Source organism: Petaurus breviceps, unplaced genomic scaffold (assembly GCF_028583685.1).
Source record: "Petaurus breviceps papuanus isolate PSGF00001 unplaced genomic scaffold, PetGlider_PUasm1.0 129, whole genome shotgun sequence".
Classification (NCBI taxonomy): domain Eukaryota; kingdom Metazoa; phylum Chordata; class Mammalia; order Diprotodontia; family Petauridae; genus Petaurus; species Petaurus breviceps.
This window is the reverse complement of record NW_027185665.1, coordinates 11,065,726-11,076,999: the sequence shown is the minus strand read 5'-3', so window position 1 is coordinate 11,076,999 and position 11,274 is coordinate 11,065,726.

Below are 11,274 nucleotides of genomic sequence, written 5' to 3'. Positions count from 1 at the left end.
TGGACATCCATAATTCTTGGGGTTCCACTGACATTTGCGAACTCCTGAAGCTAAGTAAGCTGTTCTCCTATGTTAAGACAAGAGCAGCAATGACCAGAGGGAATCAACAATGGGCTGCCTGACTAGAATGAGGGTTGGAAGGGGTCTGATCTGAGTATTTCTGCCATTTACATAGAATGTCTTAACCACGCCCCTTCTCCCCCCCCCCCAGCTCCCCTGCCAATTCTGCTATTCTCTCTTTGTGATCAGGTCTGGCTAGGCTTTTTTCTTTATTTCTTTTTGGAAGGAGGTTAAGAACCAGGATTTCAGTTCCCCTAAATTTTAATCAGAGGAAGAGAAAATGAGTCCTTGAAAATTCATACTATTAGAGCCTAATTAGTCTCTTAAATGCTGTTTTAAATTAGGATAATTTTAAATTATTGGATGTGACAACTCTATAAACATAAAATGCATTAATTAGAAACTTGTTTGCTCAGAAAAAATACCAGGTATCCATTTGATACACCAATCTGCCACTCAGCATTAACTTCTAACAGCTTCTAATTCCCACTAGATGATTGGACCACAGCAAAAGGATTATATTCATCATTTTCTAGCAATTTAATCTTCACCAGCTTTCCATTCGAGTCTCCGAGGTTCTTCCCATTTTCAACAAAGAATAAACCGAATTTTAATCCCCACCTGGGGCATCAACTAAGTCCCGGAACTTGTGAATTTGTTTAGCAAGGCAAGGAGGCAATGAGTCCGGTGCCGGGGAGGGAGAGGGGTGGGAAGGTCACAAGAATATTTATGTTGATGGCAGTGATGATGAAGATAAGAAACTCCATAATGCATCCAAGGATTCATAAAGTATTAATAGCAGAAAGGACCCAAAAGGCAATACCCTTGGTATTCTCACCTTTTGTATCTATATCAGGAATTGCCAAAAGGTGAGATGAAGACTGGATCTTAATACCAGATATTTCACTTGCTAGTTGTGTACCTGAGAATAATTTTCTTAACTCTCTAGATTTCACCTTCCTTAGAGGCAAAATGAGAATCAGACAAGATGATCTCTAAGGTCAAAGAGCTAATTATTGATTCACTCGTTTCCTCGACTTACTGAGACATTCTAGAAAGTGTGCTCGAAGTTCGGAAGATTTGGTTTGAATCCTGCGTGTGTGAGTGTGTGTGTGTGTGTGTGTGTGTGTGTGTGTCTGGGAAGTGGAAACTTGAAAACTTCTCAGAATGTGTCTTGTAAGTTGGTCTAAGTTCTTACAGTAGGCTCCCCCCTTCGCCCACCCCTTCACTTCTGCTGTCAATCAGCAGCAAACCCTTTCAGGAGTCTTTGGACCCCCACCCTGGTTGGGCACACCCTTATCAGCATTAGGCCCTTTAGAGTTTTTCAACCCCCTACCTTGCTGGTCCCTCCCTTCTTCACTTTGGTATTTGCCAAATAAGGATAGGTACATTTGAATTGGCTACCCCCTACTTCCCTTTTATTTGCCATTGGGGAAGATTTTCACGCTGAGGCTTGAGCCTGCCTTTCAGCCAATGGGAAAAGAAACAGGGGGCAGGGGTGGGGCTTGACTGCTTTGGGGTATAAATTCTTGTTCGGTCTTTTGTAACATGCCTCCTCTCCTTGAGTTGTCATGGGGAGGACGAGAATAAAATTTCCTGTTTTTATCCTAAGAAATCTCCATATTTTTTATTAAAATTTTGAATGGAGTTTTTCTTTTTTTTTCTTTTTATTTACTTTTTTTTGGAGGGCAATTGGGGTTAAGTGACTTGCCCAAGGTCACACAGCTAGGTTTGTGTGTGTGTGTGTGTGTGTGTGTGTGTGTGTGTGTTAAGTGTCTGAGGCCAAATTTGAACTCAGGTCTTCCTGAATCCAGGGCCGGTACTCTATTCACTGTGCTACCTAGCGGCCCTTAAATGGGGTTTTTCATCCCACACATGTAACTGTGGGTTATTAGGTGCTTAGACTCTCTGAGCCCTGGGCAACTCTATTCTATGTTATTGATGATTTAGTTAAAAGAGTTTTCCCTCCTATAAAATAATTGACTTATCAAGCACCACCTGTGAAAGTCAAAGATATGATCCTTCCCCTGAAGAAATAGTCTAACCTGAGGGTCCAAAGACAGACACCAGTCAACCCGAGAGAAAGAACTGGACAACGGGGACAAGAGTGAAAGAAAGCCTTTCTTTAAATTATAGATGTACGTGCTAACCCTATGTGCTAGAGTTGTTGAGGTGGGGCGGGATTACTCTAGGGGAACTCAATGGAGGAGACAGGCTTGGAATTGGGATTTAAAGTAGTGAGTATGATGGAGTGCCAGAGAAGAAAACTGTAGAGGAATTGTCATCACAGAGGCATGGAGGTAAGTATAAGCAAACCGAGGGGACATGAGACAGGAGATGGAGGAGAAGGAGACATCTGTGTGTGCTAGACAAGGGTGGACAACTGTGGCCCCTGCATTAGAAAAGCACAGTCAGGGGCAGCTAGGTGGTGCAGTGACTAGCGCACCAACCCTGGAGTCAGGAGGACCTGAGTTCAAATTCAGCCTCAGACACTTGACACGCACTCGCTTTGTGACCTTGGACAAGTGCCCTGCCTTCCCCCCTCCAAAAAGACAAAAAACAAAACAAATGAAAATTGCTAATCACATGTGACTGAAAGTCCGCCAGAGGCTTTGAATCTTCACTATAATACACGGTATTTCATTTAGCATGAGATTCATACTCATTTGTCATGGAGGTCATAATTTCCTGCATTTGAAATGTGTGTGCATTGCCACCTAGTTGTATACACATATATGTATATATGCATATATATTATTATGTATTTATGCATATATACATATATAAACATGTGGGGGTGTGGGTGGGTATGGGTGTGTGTAGCTAGGTGGTCAAGTAGAAAGAGTGCCAGGTCTGAAGTCAGGAAGACTCATCTTCCTGAGTTCAAATCTGGCCTCAGATACTTCCTAGCTGTGTAACCCTGGACAAGTCATTCAACCCTGTTTGCCTCAGTCTCCTCATCTGGGAAATGAGTTAGAGGGGGAAATGGCAAACCATTCCAGTATCTTTGCCAAGAGAACCCCAAACAGGGACACCAAAGGTAGGAAATAATGGAATGACTGAACAGCAACAATAATAACAAATTAGATGATAAATAATAAATATATTCCTATCTATATAACACACACACACACACCAGATATACCATATACATGTTATATAGGTACACACACACATACTGCAAGTGTACCCCATCTGTGTGTTGAACCTTAGACTTCTGCCTGTCTTGTTCACTACTAATCCCAGTGACTGGGACATAATAAGTGCTTAATAAATATTTATTGACTGATTGATGAGCAAATATCGCAATCTTTTGCTAATATAAAAACTTAAAAATGAATGCAGAAGGGAGTAGAGCAAAAACAATAAATAAGAATGAGAGGAATGCTTGTTAAATGTTATTAATAAACCACAAATCACTGTTTATAGTTATAGAAAAATATTGCTTTAAATCAACAAAAAAATAAGATAAATACAAAACCAAAACAACTCAGATCTTTCCACATGTGGCCTTCTACATCCCTGCGTGTGCCCTTTTGACTGAGTCCAAGTTTTACAGAACAAATTCTTTTGTTAAGGGGATTTGCTATGTGAGTTTTAGATTCTTTCAAAGGACCACCCCTGAAGACCTAGAGGGCCACATGTGGCCTTGAGGCTGCAGGTTCCCCACCCATGGGATGTACAATAGTATTAATCATCCATTTGGTTTTTCCAACATGAATAGTTAGGCCAGATATTTGAGTGAATAAGGATCCAGTTGAAAGAAGATACTGTAATGTGCCTATGTATACTGTATACTGTTATGTGCCAGAACTTAATCCAATCAGCATTGTCAGCAGCAAACAGAAGCATCTGGTGATGCCACCATCTTGAAGTAATCTGTCTTCCATAGTAACGCTGTTTTGGAAGTCCTGGATGGCAGTAGCAAGCACCTTGGGTAAGCATATGCCTTTCTGTTTTCTGCTTCACTTTTGTTTTTGCTTTGAGACTGGGTCTCAGGCTGAAAGTACAAGGGATTCAAAGGACCCACCTCACACTAATCAGCATGGGAGTTTTGATCTGCTCCATTTTCTTTTTTTTTTAAAGCAATTGGGGTTAAGTAACTTGCTCAAGGTTACACGGCCAGTTATTTCTGGGTGTGGTGCTAAGTATCTGAGCCCAGATTTGATCCCCAGGTCATCCTGACACTGGAGCCGGTGCTCTTACTCGCTGAGCCACCTGGCTGCCCCATCTGCTCCATTTTCAACATGTCAGTTCACCCCTTCTCTTGATCCAGAGATTCACAGGTCCTAGCCTCCCCAGTAGCAGGATTCCAAGCATGTGCCCTCATACCTGGCTTCACCTGTCATTTCTAATAAGAGAATGACCAAAGTTAACTCTTATCTCATTTATCAAGAAAATGTTTTTGATGAAAATAACAAAAATAAGCAAATCACTTTGTTGGAGGAAAGTCATCTAGGGATTTATTTTTCTCTACCAAATACTTTTTTGTTAACAACAAAAAATAAGCACTGTGCAATTTGCATTTATTACATCTTTCAGCCAATGGTGTGACTAGAAAGATGTAGTCTCATAGAACATATTGGTTGTGAAAACCTGCCTTTTCTTTTATATTTTCACAAAAGACATCCTTAATACTTATGTAAAATTATGCTCATAAATATTTAGTAAAGGTGAAAAAGTGGTCATTTATGTCAGTAATACTTGACATCTCAATTTCATTTGTTTGTGGTAATAATAACATCTATGATTTTCTCCAATAAGTAAGCATCTTTCCTTCCCTTAGATATCTTGAGAATCAATTCTTCGGTGCCCTCAAAATTGCTTAACCTCCAACACATTCCTACTTGGTGTATACGTAAGTCTGTTTCTACTACTTTTCCCAACTTTTTCTTTTTCTCCCTCCTCATACAGTACCTTGGAAACTGTGATGTTAGAATCCAAATTTGACAGTTCTGTTGTCAGTGGAGGAAATAGTTTATTGGCTTATTTTAGAAATTGTCACATCTTTTCCATTTTCATTCCTTTTTTATATGTCTTCCAAATTAATTGCTAAATGCTCTTTTACCTTAATTAGATCTCACACCAAAGACTTCATAAGCTCTTTTTACTCTCAGTTTGCCCTGTTTTTGAGGTTATACTACTCATGAACTTCCATCATCATCCTCTACAACATTTTAAAAGCTATTTTATAGTAAAATAAAATAGTTCAGTGAAAATATGTTGGATTTAGAGACAAAGGATCTAGTTTTGAATTCTGCCTCTGCCACTTACTTCCTGAATGGCCCCAAGCAAGTCACTCAAACTCCCTATTCCTCAGTTTCCTAATTGGCAAAATGAACCAGTTGGATTAGATGATCTCAATTTCTCTTCCAACAATAAATCAACAATACCATATTCTAAAATAATGTTGCATTTGAGTGCCATATCTCTCATTTTGGCAAGAAGATAAAATAGCTTTTAGCTAAGACAGGTTTTGGCTTCTTTTGGCATCCCTATTTTTGTGATGGTTTTAAATCAGTTAAACTTTATGCCCTAGTTCTTGCTGATGTTTGTTCTTTTATTCATTCCACGTTTTTCAGCATCGACATCCAGTTGAAATGTCAGGTAGTAGTTGTCTCAATTTCATTTTCATATTTCTATTCTTTCATCTAATTTGGTATTGATTTTGCCCTTTGCTTTAGCAAGTTGATGGTCTTACTATAATATAACACAAGTAACTCATCTTGAAATGGCTCCTATATCAGTAACTAGTAGTTCCCTGTCCAAGTTATTCTTAATTTCATTTTTTTCTGTTATGTTATTTCATTCTTACCATGCCCAGTGACCTTTAACTCTCTTCTTAAAGAAAGTATCCATGATATATAGGTATGATGATTCTTTGCAGCCTACAGGACATTGACCCTTCTTTCTTGATCGTGAACAGTATTTTCTGATATATTTTTCATTGTCCTTTCATATGGCTCACCTTTGTCCTAAAGTCACTAAGTATTAAGGCACATTTAATAAGTACCCTGAACTGTCATTCTTGAGGTCTCTGCTAAACTTCTATTTCAAACTACTTACCATAATTCTCTGAAACACCAACTCTATTATGAATTATTCCATGAAAAGACTAAGAAGTTACTATTAAACATAGCATGTAACATTACAGTAGAAACAAGAATTTCCTCAAAAAAAAACAAGTATTGTAATACTTTAAAAATCAAAGTAGAGATGAAGAAATGAAGGTAACCCACCCATTGTCCCAAAGAACCATCTTGCCATACACCCTACTCCAATCCCCATGCCCTCCAACCCCACCCCAGTTCAGAAGTCCTGAACTACAAAAGAGTTTGCAATCCAATTTCTAGTTCACCATACTACTTCATTTTGGGTCACTGAGAAATATAAGGTCATATATAAGGATGCCTTGCAGATCAGTGAGAAAAATCATGAATTGATATTTTTTATATTGTTTTTCTCACAACTACTAGATCATCTGTAAATTACTAAGAAAGAGTAGAAATTAGTTGCTTCTGTTGCATAATATATGTTGTTAATATATGTATAGTCTGGAATGGAGTATAGGGACAACCTTCTTGCCTGGATGAGTCTGCTATTTCATTTACCTGTTTTACTAGGGAAAAAACAAAACTCTCTTCAAAGTCAGCAAGCTTTGGCAGAATGGAGTAGATAAGAGGTATTAAACTTACCCTGCATGAGTGCAGAACTTCTTAATGAACCTTGAGCCAAATTAAAATGTGATTGGGAAATGAAACAAAATAAATGAAAGTATAATACAACATAGATGATGTTAAATAGTGGTTTTCGGAGTCAATATGATTCCCACAGGGAATCATTTCTCTTCAAGTTTGACACCCCTGATGTAGTCTACAGTTTCCTCCCATGCCCACTAGCTTCTCATCAGCCCTATCTACTTCCCATTACTATTTTATGCTTAACAAGACATGTGTCAATATGCTTACTCTGAAACAAGTTCTTATCCCAACTTCCTTGCCTTGTGGGATGGGGAAGGGGGTCTTATCAAGGTGTTCACAGGATTGCTTGACCTCCTCATTCTTTACAAGAGATATTGGTACCTGGACTTCAATTATTTTAATGACTATCTTTTGGCTTCTGTTAATCATCTTAACAGGGTGTATTGTCTTTCCTCCTTGCAATCTGTTTTATATCAACACTAGCCTACTTGCTAGTTCTCTCTTTCTCTCTGTCTCTGTCTCTCTGTCTCTCTCTCACACACACACACACACACACACATACACACACATATATTCCACGTCCTATCTCCATATCTTTTCATTGACTGTCTGTCCCTCATGCCTGGAATGGACTTCCCTCCTCACCTATGCCTTTTAGAATCTTTCATTTCCTTCAGGAATCAGAACAAGTGCCACTTTTTTTGTGAAACCTTTCTATGTCCTGTTTCCACCCCCCTCATCATCTTAATCCCTCCCCACCATACCTTCTAGGAAATTCCCCAAATTTACCTTTCATTCATTTGTATCTTTCCATATGTAATAGAATATTTCTTTTTATGCAACAGAATTCTACACATTTCTATAGAATGTTATACATGGGAGGTGTGTGTGTTCATTTATATGTGTATATATGTATATACACACATTCATGTGTACTTGTCTTCCCAAGTAGAATGTAAGGTTCTGGTGGGAGTTAAGTGGCTCAGTGAATAGTGGTGACCCCACTGGCCCTGGAGTCAGGAGGACCTGAGTTCAAATCTGGCCTCAGACACTTAACACTTACTAGCTGTGTGACCTTGGGCAAGTCACTTAACCCCAATTGCCTCCCCAAGAAAAGAATATAAGGTTTTAGAGTTTCAATTTTTTCTTTGTTTCTTCTAAACTTAAACTATTTCCCTTAATATTGATAATTCATTGACTTCCCTAATTATGATGAACTTAGGCAAAATATGATTGACAGATACTGCTGTGGCCCTTTTAGTAGCCCCAGAAACATGATATTGACAAGTTTCCCTTTGATTCCAAAGAATGATAGAAATGGGGAAGGAGTGAGGAAAAGGAGACTAGGGAATAAAAGGGAGGAACCCGGTCTTTACCAATTGTAGAATTATAGTGATGGATGATGAGGGCAAGTGAGATCAGAAATGGATGCCTGTGAACCTGTCCTAGAATGAAAACCTTCTGTCTCAGAATATTGTTAATAAATCATTATGGAAAAGAGCCTTTTACAAAAACAAATCTTTCACTCTTCTTCCCCAGTACGAAACAACAGTATGACTGCAATGAAATAGGCTGAGCTATATTTTATTATTTCCTGACATGAACATATATAAAACTCCTCCAGAAAAAAAGTAACACAATTAATAAGAATGCAAATGAATACAGACTTGGGATGGCTTCAGACCCACTTACAGCTTCTGTACGTGTCTGACAATTCGTATCCACTTTACCATATTTATATGTTTTAGATTATGGGCATAAATAAAAATGATGGATACATTATTTTATTTAATTTACTTGAAATTTTTCTCTCAAAAATTTAGGAATAAGTTGCCTATGCTACCCCATAAGCTTTCCATCTGATACTGGGTTAGAGAGGGGTGTAAAAAATTTTAAGTGACTTTTCCGTAATGCTATGTCCACCCTAAGTACCTATCCCTGCATCTACCCATTAGGGGTTAAAAGTTAAAAAATGATAGGATCAGTGAATGTGTCCTACAGTGTTTTCAACATGCAATTGCCTTCACCCACAAAGATGTATCTTTGTCTTTGGAAATGTGAATACCAGTGTTATATAGCCAATGATATAAACCATTTGCTATACAACAATGGTGCACCAAAAGAAAAGAAATAAGTTTTAACCCAAATACTGGTCACAAGAGCTCCATTTACATAGAGAGGGATGCTTCTATAATTAATTCATTCATTAATCAACCTGAAGCATGTTTTAGCTTTCCTCATAAAATCAGTTTTATTTTCAACAATAACAGAGAGAGCAGTGTCCCGGTCAATTCAAAGGGAACAGATGATCCAAAATTTAGCATATGATTGGGAGTTGAGGTGGGAGAGCCGATTACCCTTCCTAATTGTTTGGCTTAGGCAAAACATGATTAATCATTGTATAATGACTGCTTCTTTTCTATCTTCGGGACCTTGTTACTTTGAACATTTTTTTCCTTTGGTGGGGAGTTGGGAAAGAGAGGGCTAGACTTATGATTTTATCCATGTGATAAAATTGCAGTGTAGAAACACACACACACACACACACACATATACACACACACTATTGCCACCAGAACAGATTGGCAACTTATCTATAACTTAAAAATTGACTAGAGTACCAAGAAATTTAACAACTTGACCATGGTCATGAAGTAAGTGTGAGTTAGAGAAAGGACTGGAAATTAGTTCTTACTGACATCAAGGCCAGTTCTCTGCACATTATGTGATCAATTGATAAGTATTTATTTATGCCAAATATATTTGTTCATTTACACCAAGCAGGGTGTATGGGGTGTACAGGAAGGATTAGCAATTCTAGTGTGAGGGCTTACTGAGCCTTTTTCAGTGCTGCTCATACCCCTCTGGTGTCTACTTGGCATTCAATTCTCACCTGTGGCTCCAAGAAGCTGTGACATGCACAGTGACCCCACCTTAGCAAACCATATTGACAGATGGGCTAACCCAGGTTAAGGGTTACTGATGGGTCACAAACTGGTGAGTTAGGGGATGTCTACCCCCAAACACATGAAGACTTCTCTGGTGAAATGGGCAGATAAGAACAATTTGTTCCAATAGCCACAAAGGCAACTGAAGCAGCGGCTGTGGAGAACCTGCAGCCTGCTAGGTCCTCAAGTGTGGCCCTTGGACAGAATCCAGTCATTGGTCCTATTTGAAAATGACAGTAACAACAACTCATGACAAGCATAGTACTAGGGATACAACTACAAACACCGAAATCATCCCTGCTTCCGAAACACTCATGTGCGCCCACTCACTCACAGTAGGCACTTAATACATGTATTTTGAATTTTTGTATTATGGCAAGTCCAAATTCTAGTGAGGTAATCTGCAAAGAGTTGTGTGGTAGTTCATAAAGAATCACAAAGTCTGAGATGAAAAATACCTAAGAGGCATTTAGCCCTTTAAAAAGACTCATAGGTGATGGGTTAAACAAACTCAAAAATCATCTAGTCCCATCATCCCATCTTATAGATGAATAAACTAAGGTCCCATTAAGATTAAGCAACCTGCCCAGGGTCAGAAAGTAAGCATCAGAGGCAGGATTTGTACATTAGTATTCTTGCTGCCAAACTAATTGGTGCCTTTTCTCCTATATCCTGAATCTCTTCTCAATTAAAAGAAAATTCTTCAAGTTAAGACCTCCAGTGAAAAGGAACCCACTGGGGGCGGCTAGGTGGTATAGTGAGTAGAGCACTGACCTTGAAATCAGGAGGACCTGAGTTCAAATCTGACCTCAGACACTTAACATTTACTAATTGTGTGACATTGGACAAGTCACTTAACCCCGATTTCCCTGCCCTTTCCCCCTCAAAAAAAAAAAAAGAAAAGGAACCCACTACTTCCTAGGTCAGGGCATTCACTTTGAGGGAGTTCTAATTGCTAAGAAATGTTTTGCTTAGGGGTGGCCAGGTAGCATAGCGAGTTAGAGCACCGGCTTGTAATGTAATGCCAAGGAAAGGCAACTTCCCAAGGTTCAGAATACCAGCATAGGGGCTCTCCATTTTATTCAGTGACCAACCAAGAACAGAGAAGATCAAAACATGACATCATTCCAAATACAGCATTTACTAAGTGTGATTAAATAATCTCCAAGGACTACCCCACCCCAGGACCTTACATTCATTCAATCAGTTACAAAGTCCCTGTTCTAAATACTACTCCACCCCTAGGCTGTACCTTCATTTGGTCCACCACAAAGCCCCTCTTCTCAAATGGAGATTAGTTTCCAAACATAAGTAAAGTACATTCATTTGTTCAACCATAGAACACAAAAAGGTCAAAAGTTCCCCACCCCTGGATCACAATTGAATCTACCCCAGAGTTACATCAAGTTTAAGCACAGCACTTAATACCCAAATGGAGGTCTTTTCTTCATCTTGACATGAGGCAAGTTCTCAGCAATCTTAGTTCCTGGGGAGACAAGGCTTAGCAAGGCCACAAGATACATTGCCAGTCTCTTCATTAATTCATCCTCTGTCTGCAGAACAGT